This window comes from Quercus robur, chromosome 11 (genome assembly GCF_932294415.1).
Source record: "Quercus robur chromosome 11, dhQueRobu3.1, whole genome shotgun sequence".
Classification (NCBI taxonomy): domain Eukaryota; kingdom Viridiplantae; phylum Streptophyta; class Magnoliopsida; order Fagales; family Fagaceae; genus Quercus; species Quercus robur.
Window position 1 is genome coordinate 7,890,903 of NC_065544.1, and position 10,980 is coordinate 7,901,882.

A 10,980-nucleotide genomic window follows, 5' to 3' on the forward strand; every position below is an offset into this window, starting at 1 on the left:
CCCCAAAAACCAACTTAACCAACACAAGCAATATGTCAAACAACTAGTGTGCGGAAACTTAACATATGCTATAATATGAAATTGGTTAAACAACTATCTAAGCCATAACAAAATAAAACCACAGCAGATAATGTAAAGGCAGAGATAGAGAGGAAGGAAGATGCAAACACAAAGATAACACCCGATGTGTTATCGAAGAGGAAACCGAAGACCTCGGCGAAAAACCTCTCCGCCGCCCTCCAAGCGGTAATCAATCCACTAGAAAATACAGTTGGGATACAAGGACAGCAATAGACCCTCCAAGCCTAATCTACCCAGTGCACCTAAGCCCTCCAAGCTTCTTGCTCCAACGAGGTTGCGCCGAACCTTTTTCTTTTCTAGCTTCCCGGATTCCGCTACTAGACCATAGCATCAACCAATGAAGATTGGCTCCTTCCTAACTGCTTCCCAGAACTCCAAACGACTGTCTCACAGAGATGATAATGGTGAGAACCAGGTTTGGTATAATGCCTCTCAAGGTTTTGACAATGGAGAGGAAGAGAGTAAGGGAATTTGAAGAGACTCTAAGGTATAGATTGTGTGTGAAACAATCTTGTTTTTCTTTAGGGTTTCTCTCTCAAAATTCTCTCTGGAAGCTCTCTTTCAATCGTGGGTTAAAGGGGTATTTTATACTGGAGTGGAGAGGAATGTGAAACGTCAGGTTTTTCCAAAACAGGGGTGGCTCGCGGCTTGACCTCGCGGCTTGACCAAGTCGCGAGATCCAGTCGCGAGTTAACCGTATGGCCAGTTGTCCTGTTTTGTCCTGTAGTGCTCCAGCTAGCATGACTGTTCATCTTCCAGCATGCTTGGCACGTGTGCAGCTTCTGGCGGCTTGCAGCCGCGAGTCCACCCGCGAGTCCCAGCCGCGACACTCTGTTTTCTTGCACACTCTTGAGCAATCTTCACTCTATCTCACTCACTACCCTTACAACAAACCCACCTAAATACAGGGTTACTAAATGCTGAATTACAAGCAAATTTGGCACGGAATAAAGCCAATTAGATGGTTGAATAAATTTAACCTTACATGATCAAAGCTTGAGAGCTTCGCCATATAGATCCTATAACAAGCCTGTGATTTTCGTTCCTGGGTATCATGAACGTGGTGGTCTTTCCACCTCCAATAATGCTGTTAGGCATGGTTCAAGCCACAACTCGAAGGCGGAGGATTTTTTCGTTAATTGTCCGACAAGTCCAAATCCAGATTTGGAAACAAATGTTCTTGAAGGCGACATTAATGCAGAATTTACTCTCTCCCGATCAACTATTCCATTTGAATTTCCAGCTGGCCAGAATTCAATTTTGCCTAAGTCCACTCTAGCAAACGTTAGTAAAGATCCCAACAAGGTGCCCAATTCTCGGGTCAATTCTCTGGTGTTGATCCTTTCTTTGCTAAGCTGCAGGAAATTGACCTTGATTTGCGGAAATATGACAACAAAAATCCTAGAAACGAATCAGTGGGCTTTGATTCCTCCACGCATCAACTTTTAGCCGTTCCCCCAGATCACTTTATTGGCTTTCACGAGAATAGCAAGAAGGGAGATAATTCCGAGAATTCCAAGTAAATAAGGCTGCATTTGTTTCGTGTGTAAATGAAATTGGGAAAATATTTTACACCTTTTTATGTGTGGATGCACTTGTAAAACATAGTCAAACTGAAAATAAAAAAGTTTGACGGTAAAATATGCCCTTTGACCCGTAAAATTTACACATCTATTTTAACTTCAAACAATTTCTGGACTCACACAAGGCAAGAGGGAGAGAGCTACTCATGCCGAGCCCATGCCGAGAAGGAAGGAGTACCGCTGGTGAAGCCCAGAACTAGCCCCTGACCCATGGCCCCGTCGTCATGCTTGAAGCTCGTCGTCATTCAAAGCTCTAGATCGAAGCTCCTCGTCGGATTCGCTGCCGCCGCCTTGTAGCTTGTCTCCTCCACCTCTCAATCTTGTCGCCATCGCCTCTAGATCGACTCCCCTTGGTCAGATCTCTATTTCTTTCTCGATGTACTCTCTCTTTCCCTCAATCTCTCACTCTTTCTTCCTCCCTTTCTCCAGTTTAACCAAGTTTAAGAGTTTAATGATTGGTTTTATTTTGATTTTTTTTTTTAAGTTTATATATTGAAATTTTCTATTATAAAATTTGTTTAGAAGTTGAGAAAATGGCTGAGAAAATGTAAAAAAATATCATTTTCAAAATGTTATCAAACACTTGAAAATATCTTTCAATACAATTTTCAAGATGCAACCAAACACTTGAAAATATTTTCCTTTCCTAAAAATATTTTCACCTGTTACATGTTGCCAAACGCAACCTAAGTGATCCAGATTTGAAGGGTGTGGCAAGCTTTTGTAATATTGAAATGGGCCACACGAAGCCAATTATTGGGCCAATACCTAAAGATAAGCCCACCCCCATATAGATTTTCTCAGCCAGCAAAGTCAAGCCTCCTCTCCAAGATATTACCAACGGTCCTGGGCCTAATATGAGTCTAAAGCCCAATCAGCTGAGTAAATGGTCCAGGGTAGATCGTATGGTCTAAGGATATATTAATGTTAGAAGACTCTATGACCTAAATAAGGGAACGACCATCAGTGCAGTCCTCAGACACTCAAACTCAGAGAAAAAAAAAAAAAAAAAAAAAAAAAAAAAAAAAAAAAAAAAAAAAAGAGAGAGAGAGAACTGTGTGCTCCATGGAGCTCTCTCCCAAATCATCTCATGAGTGGTGGTTAAAATCCAACCCTGCCGCTCATCATGAATTGCATCAGATGGAATTGTCGTGGGCTTGGAAACTACCAATGAGTTTGCGAGCTTTCCGATTTGGTGAAGGTAAAAGGTCCCTGTTTGGTTTTTCTGATGGAAAAAAAATAGAAAAAATCCAAATTGGAATGATTACGGTGTCGCTTGAAGTTTGACACCTTGTTCATTGTGCTGTGAAGGAGTGGTTCATTCAGCTTGGTACATGTGCTCTGTTGATGATCCAATGGGTAAGGTTTTGGGAACGGTCAGTAATTGTCAAACTCAACTCCAATTGTGGGATAAAAATACTTTTGGTAATATCCGTATTTTGCTAGCTTGTCTAGTTTGTTCCTATAGAGCCTCTTTCACGTGTCTAGTTTGTTCCTATGCTTGGCTAGCTTCAGATGCTTTTCTATGTAACTATTCTCTCTCTCTCTCTCTCTCATAGTTGATTATTCATCCTACCACATCCTCATGAAATAAGCAATATCATCACATACATGAATCAAAGCCAATAGAACTCCTGGCTTGGTGGAAAAATGAGGAAGCAATTTTATCTATGAATATGCAAATACAGTTCCTTATTGGAGCCATACAAATACAATCCAGTTGTTCAAAATAATAATAATGTTCTTTATTAGTGCTTGAGATATTCTCAACATGTTCCATCGAAATCTGTAGCAACTAAATTAGAAAACCATGTTTTTTTGTAAGATGGTAGTGCTGCTGGCTGCTACGCAATAGTTCCATCCCTTAACAAAATTTAGTATTGTTGATGTCAGGATTTGATGCCTTGAATGATTTACCGTTAAAAAGTGTCATCATTGGGCTGGCCTGGCCCCTTTTTACTAGGCCTAGTGGGCCAGGTCAACTGATCTGTTGACCAATCAATAGGTCGAGCGGGGTCAGGCTGAAAAGGAAAACTTCAACTTATGGTTCTGCCTATGGGCAATGGCCATTTAACTTTAGTGGGCTGAGTTATTAGGCTAAACCAACTGGACTATCCATAGATTTTTTGATGGATTTTTTTTTTCTTTTTTTCAATGGAAAGAATCTAATTATTTTTTTTAGAATCGAAAATTTTAAAACTTATTTAATTTATTTAAGGCCAAAACCGAATAAAATTTTTTATTAAGGTTTTAAATAGTTCTTTCTTTTTCTATCTTTTAATAAACAAAATGTCCAACGTTTAATTTGAAAAAAAAATTCGAAGTTACCAGGCTAAATATTTTTGGTGCTCTAGGTTTTATAAAACTAAAATAAAACAAAAAATGCATAAAATAAATTAATTACGAAAAGAAAATAAAAGGGAAAACTATATAACACCTATTACGTACAATAAAGAAAAAGAAAGATAGAGAGAAAAAAGAAAGTCAGAATCTGAGTTCTACTATTACGTACAGTAAAGAAAAAGAAAGAAAGAAAGAAAGAAAAAAGAAAGTCAGAATCTGAGTTCTACCTAGAAACATGTACGCATTGGGTTTCAACGACCCAGGTGGGGGCCCAGGTCCCCCGGGTCCAAATTTTATTTTATATATATATATATATATATATATATATATATATATATATAGATATGGTTATAATATATTTTATTTATGTAATTGGGTGCCATTCCAAAACCTAAGCACTCTTTCTCCTCAATAAGCCTAACTAGCCTCACCCAATTAGCAACTATTTAACCTAAAAACTTAACAAAAACAATAAAAACATTCGCAATAGTGATTGTATTTTAGCAACAAAAAAAAAAAAAAAAAAAACTATTTTACTACCAAAGAACCAAAAAATTATGTGTTATTAGAGAAGTTAAAACCAAAAAATTATGTTTAATGAGTTGTTTATATTATTTTAAATGAAGTGATAAAAAAAAAAATAGAACATTTGATATTTAGTGTATTGTAAAGTGATGTGGTAAAAGTTAAAATTTTTAGTATCATCACTATGAATGCTCTAAATTTTTTTAAAAAAAAAATTCTAACCAACCTAATATTAAAAAAAAAACATTATTTTGTTTTTGTTTTTGTCTTTGTTGGTAAATGATTGTATCTTAATGTATTTAGAAACAATGATTTTAAGTATTTATAATTTTTTAATACTCTATGGATGCCTACTTGGAGTTTTTTTTTTTTCCTTTTACTCTAGCCCCTGCTAACTTAAAATCCTGGGTTTCAACCAAATTTTTAGATTCATATTATTTCTAGAAAATAAAATTAAAACATAAATAAACAACATGTTATCATTTAAATTATCATACATTATGCATTATATTAATAACAAAACATAAAAACAAATGAAAAAAAGAACATAATACAATATACAAGGCATCATACTAGTCACAAAACATATAAAAAAAATAAAATATAAAAAACATAAAACAATACATCCCACATCATATTAATAACAAAACATAAAAAAATAAAAATAAAAATAAAAAAGAAACAAAGCAGCAGCAGCAGCAACAACAACAACAACAACAAAAATAATAATAAATAAAGGACAAGAAATATGGGTCATGCAAAAGATCTATACCTCACACATGTAGCACTTTACATGACTGTAGAGATCGGTCCATTGGTTAAAATTGACTACCACAGCTATATGTGTGAATCAATATGTCGAACAAAGGTAAGTTGTTTAGGCATTTTGGTGGAGAAACCTAAGACTAATGAAATGGTACTGAAGGGATCATAAAAAGAGTGAATGAAAAAAGTGAGTGTAACTGAGAAATTATGAGAAAAAAAATTAGCTTTCTTGCAACTACATGTTATAAAACTCAATCAAGTCCTTACAAAAATTGTTTTCACATTCTTTGAAACTCAAAAGTATTTTATAGTGGCAAAGTTTCACTATAGGTGAAAAAAGTGGGATCTTTTGAATGTGGAAAATGGTAGAATTTATAGAGTTTATTAGGCTGTAGGGTTTGGTGGGATATCCTGGCCAGCTAGTTGGCCAGGCTGATTGACTAAAGATGCGTACGCCACAACTTTGGTGTGTATCAGTGTATGCCACAACTTTGGTTTGTATGCATCAAATAATCAGTGTACGCATATTAGCTAAGCTATTTGCAAAATTGGCTAGACATGGGATTTGGGGAAAACTTGGGTGTTATGTTCTTTTGGGGTTATGGAGTTTCATACACGATATTAATAATTTTGATATTAATTTGATTTTTTATCATTGAGATAGAGGATCTCAAGTATAGGGCGAAACGAAATAGGATATAGCATGAGTTATAACTCACAAACTAGAATTAGGTAAAGGTGAAAGCATTAGATTTTACGCAAAATCCTTATTTGAATTAAAAAATGTTACCCTAAACAATTTATTGTTTCACACATTATTCTTTTTATAATTCTACCATTATCATTTTCAGAATCCAAACAAGTAGCAACCTTATGACTATAAAAACTAAATACTTCAAAGACATCAAAACAAACTATTGCTTTGCAACAATAGTACTGTCAGGCTTTGTTGGATTCTAGAGTTTTCTTGATCAAACTACCACCAACGCTATCACTATCATACATCTTCGATCGGGTGATTGCGGCGCCAGATTCGTTGTACAAGTGAAGCTGCCTAGAACTCTGAGCTTAATTGTGACAAGTTAGAGCACTTGGATCTGTAAGTGCAAAATAGAAAAAGTGTTGAGATATGCACATTTTGGCAATAAAAGACACCAACATCAGTGGGTGTTAAATTGTGTATAAATGTACAAGTGCTACAATAATTGTGCATATATGCACGGTTACTGTAGCTCATGTATATAATATTTTAGTATTTTTTTGGTAGTGTTGGGTATGTGAGAGAGAGGAGTAGTGAGCGAGGAAATAATAAAAAATTGTAAAAGAATTAATATTTTATTAAATAAATATGTAGAATAGATAAACTGATGTGGGTGTTTTGTAAAAATTGGTATGTAAAATAGAAAATGTAAGTTTTTAATGTAAAATAAAATGAAACTTTATACTTAGTGAACAAAATATCACGCGTCTTCATTTATACTTTCTCTTATGATTATTTTTGTTCGGATCATTGTCAGTGAACATTGACCTTTCTGAAGTTCGCGTCTCACAATATTTTTAATGAGGTTGAAAAAATAATGAACATGTAGGTGAAGAGAAACCTGGAGTTAGAGGAAGCTGGATATAACTGATTCTTCCAGATAAAATTGTTCAAAAATAATAAAATATCCTTTCTTACAATTCTGTAATAACCATATTGAACTCATTTGGTTTCTTCTTCTGACTTATGGTATAATGATTCTCCTCTATGCCGATGAAGAAGAATTCTCAGTTTCGGTAATATTGCTGCAAAATGAATCACTATCTTTCCATCTAACCAATATTCACTTAAATCTACAGGTATGTTGCAGTTGGAAATGAACCCTTCTTGGAAACATACAATGGAAGCTTTCTCAAAACAACCTTCCCTGCTCTGCAGAATGTCCAATCTGCCCTCATAAAAGCTGGTCTTGGCACCACAGTAAAGGTGACAGTCCCCCTTAATGCTGATGTGTATGCGAGCTCAACTGGCTATCCTTCTGGTGGTGACTTCCGAGCTGACATACATGACCTAATGCTTGCCATTGTCAAGTTCTTGAGTGACAATGGTGCCCCCTTTACTGTGAACATCTACCCATTTATAAGTCTCTACACTGATGAAAACTTCCCTGTTGAGTATGCCTTTTTTGATGAAAAGGCAACACCTGTAACTGATGGTGGGACATCATATTACAATATGTTTGATGCAAACTACGACACTCTTGTGTGGGCACTACAAAAGAATGGTTTTGGAAATTTGCCAATCATAGTTGGAGAGATTGGCTAGCCAACTGATGGGGATCGAAATGCTAATATACAGTATGCGCAGCGGTTCAACCAAGGTTTTATGACCCATATATTGGGTGGGAAAGGAACCCCTATGAGACCTGGGGCAGTTGATGTGTATTTATTTAGTTTGATTGATGAGGATGCTAAGAGCGTTCAACCAGGAAATTTTGAACGCCACTGGGGGATCTTTAATTATGATGGGTCAGCAAAATACCAGCTTAATCTTGGTGCAACAAATTCAGGAGCCCTGGTTGTGGCACGGGGTGTGAAGTATCTGGACCAAAAGTGGTGTGTGATGAAGCCATCAGCTAAACTTGATGACCCACAAGTGTCACTAAGTGTGAGCTATGCCTGTGGATTTGCTGATTGCACTACCCTTGGTTATGGGACATCTTGTGGAAATTTGGATGCTCGGGGTAATGTCTCCTATGCATTTAACAGTTACTATCAGAGAAATAATCAGCTTGATCAAGCCTGCAAGTTTCCCAATGTTTCAATGATCACCAAAACTGATCCATCAATTGGAAGTTGCAAATTTCCGGTAATGATCGAGCCATATTATGGTGGCACAGAAAGGACAGTTGGGAGTCTGCAAAAGCCAGTGATTTTGGCTTCTGGCCTCATTCTCTTTTTGCTAAGAATTCTGTGAATTTTGAGGCTTCTAGTTCCCAAGGTATCATTTTTCCTCAACTTTTCCTAATTGCTTTGTAGGATAGCGTAGTGGGAGCTAAGAGCCATCGATATATGGCATAACTTTAGTTCAAATTTTGCAATCTAGAAGACAAGACATTCTGTGTCAAATGTATTCATGTCTGAAATCAAACTGCATTTGGAATTCTTTATGCATGGTAAGTAATGTTTGTGAATTGGGGGTACTTATCAAGCAGGTTGAGGTGGAGTGTTGTTGACGAGAGGTATCTTTTGCAGCTGGCATATAAAACATTCTCCCTCTCATAGAATGTGAACCCCACAAATCAATTTTGCGTGACTCACATGTTGCGATAGAGAGATTGCATATGCCAGATGCATAAGATAATTATTAGGGGCTGATAACCTAGTTGCAAGGATTAGCTCAATGTGCCCCGGAAATATTGTATAGCACCCAAGTCAACAAGGGAGTACTTTGATCACATGGCTTCTTTGTCTGGAAAATTCTTGTTGTCTCATCTTTTAGGCAATAGGGACAACTTTTGTAGGACAGAATCCATAATTTCGGTAAGGAAGAGAATAAAGTTTCTCGTCTTTTATTCCTAGAGAGCCTCTCACATGTCTAGTTGGTTCCAATGTTTGGCTGGCTTCAAGTGCTTTTCTATATAACTATTCTCTCTCTCTCTCTCATAGTTGATTATTCATCCTACCACACCCTCATGAAATAAGCAACATCATCACATACATGAATCAAAGCCAATAGAACTCCTAGCTTGGTGGAAAAATGAGGAAGCAATTTTATCTATGAATATGCAACTACTGTTCCTTATTGGAGCCATACAAATACAATCCAGTTGTTCAAATTAATAACAATGTTGTTTATTAGTGCTTGAGATATTCTCAACATGTTCCATCGAAATCTGTAGCAACTAAATTAGAAAAGCCATGTTTTTTGTAAGATGGTAGTGCTGATGGCTGCTACAAAATAGTTTCATCCCTTAACAAAATTCAGTATTGTTGATGTCGCGATTTGATGGCCTTGAATGATTTACCGTTAGAAAGTGTCGTCATTGGGCTGGCCTGGCCCTCTTTTACTAGGCCCAGTGGGCTGGGTCAACTGATCTGTTGACCAAGCAGTAGGTCAGACTGGGTCAGGCCGAATGGAAAAACTACAACCCATGGTTCTGCCTATGGGCAATGGCCATTTTATATTTAGTGGGCTGGGTTATTAGACTAAACCAAATGGACTACCCATAGATTTTTTAATGGATATTTTTTTCAAAGGAAAGAATCTAATTACTTTTTTTTCAAGAATCGAAAAATTCAAAACTTATTTAATTTATTTGAGGCCAAAACCGAATAAATTTTTTATTAAGGTTTTAAATAGTTCTTTCTTTTTCTATCTTTTAATAAACAAAATGTCCAACTTTTAATTTTTTTTTAAAAAATTCAAAGTTACCAGGCTAAATATTTTCGGTGTTTTAGGTTTTATAAAATTAAAATAAAACAAAAAATGCATAAAATAAATTAATTACAAAAATAAAATAAAGGGAAAACTATATAACACTTATTACAATAAAGAAAAAAAAAAGAAAAGAAAAGAAAAGAAAAGAAAAGGAAGTCAAAATCTGAGTCCTACCTAGAAACACGTTCGCATTTGGGTTTCAACCAAATTTCCAGATTCATATTATTTCTAGAAAATAAAATTAAAACATAGGTAAACAACATGTTATCATTTAAAATATCAAACATCATGCATTATATTAATAACAAAACATAAAAACAAATGAAAATGAGAACATAATACAATATACTAGGCATCATACTAATAACAAAACATATATATATATATATATATAAATAAATAATAATAAAAACATAAAACAATATATCACAATTCGCACATCATATTAATAACAAAACATAAAAAAGAAAAAAGAAAAAAAAATGACACAAAGCAGCAGCAGCAACAACAACAACAACAACAAAAATAATAATAAATCAAGGAGGAGAAATATGGGTCATGCAAAAGATCTATACCTCACCTGTAGCACTTTACATGACTGTAGATGATCAGTCAAATGGTTAAAATTCACTACCACAGCTATATGTGTGAATCAATATGTCGAGCAAAGGGATGTTTTTTAGGCATTTTGGTGGAGAAACCTAAGACTAATGAAATGGTACCTAAGGGATCATAAAAAGAGTGAATAAAAAGAGTGAGTGTAATTGAGAAATTATGAGAAAAAAATTTAGCTTTCTAGCAACTACATGTTATAAAACTCAATCAAGTCCTTACAAAAACTGTTTTCACATTCTTTGAAACTCAAAAAGTATTTTATAGTGATTTTGGCAAAGTTTCACTATAGGTGAAAAAAGTGGGATCTTTTGAATGTGGAAAATGGTAGTATTTATAGAGTTTATTAGGCTCCAGGGTTTGGTGGGATATCCTGGCCAGCTAGTTGGCCAGGCTGATTGACTAAAGATGTGTACACCACAACTTTGGTGTGTATGCCACAACTTTGGTTTGTATGCATCAAATATTCAGTGTACGCATATTAGCCAAGCTGTTTGCAAAATTGGCTAGAAATGGGATTTGGGGTCAAATCTTGGGTGTTTTATTTTTTTGGGGTCATTGAGTTTCATACACGATATTAATAATTTTGATATTAATTTGATTTTTTATCATTGAGATAGAGAATCTTGAGAATAGGACTAAATGAAATAG

General features: G+C 35.4%; 1 pseudogene; it reads left to right on the top strand.

Moving 5' to 3' along the window:
* Nucleotides 1-2,729: 2,729 nt before the first annotated feature.
* On the top strand, nucleotides 2,730-8,470 carry LOC126704668 (glucan endo-1,3-beta-glucosidase 6-like; annotated as a pseudogene).
* The last annotated feature ends 2,510 nt before the right edge of the window (nucleotides 8,471-10,980 follow it).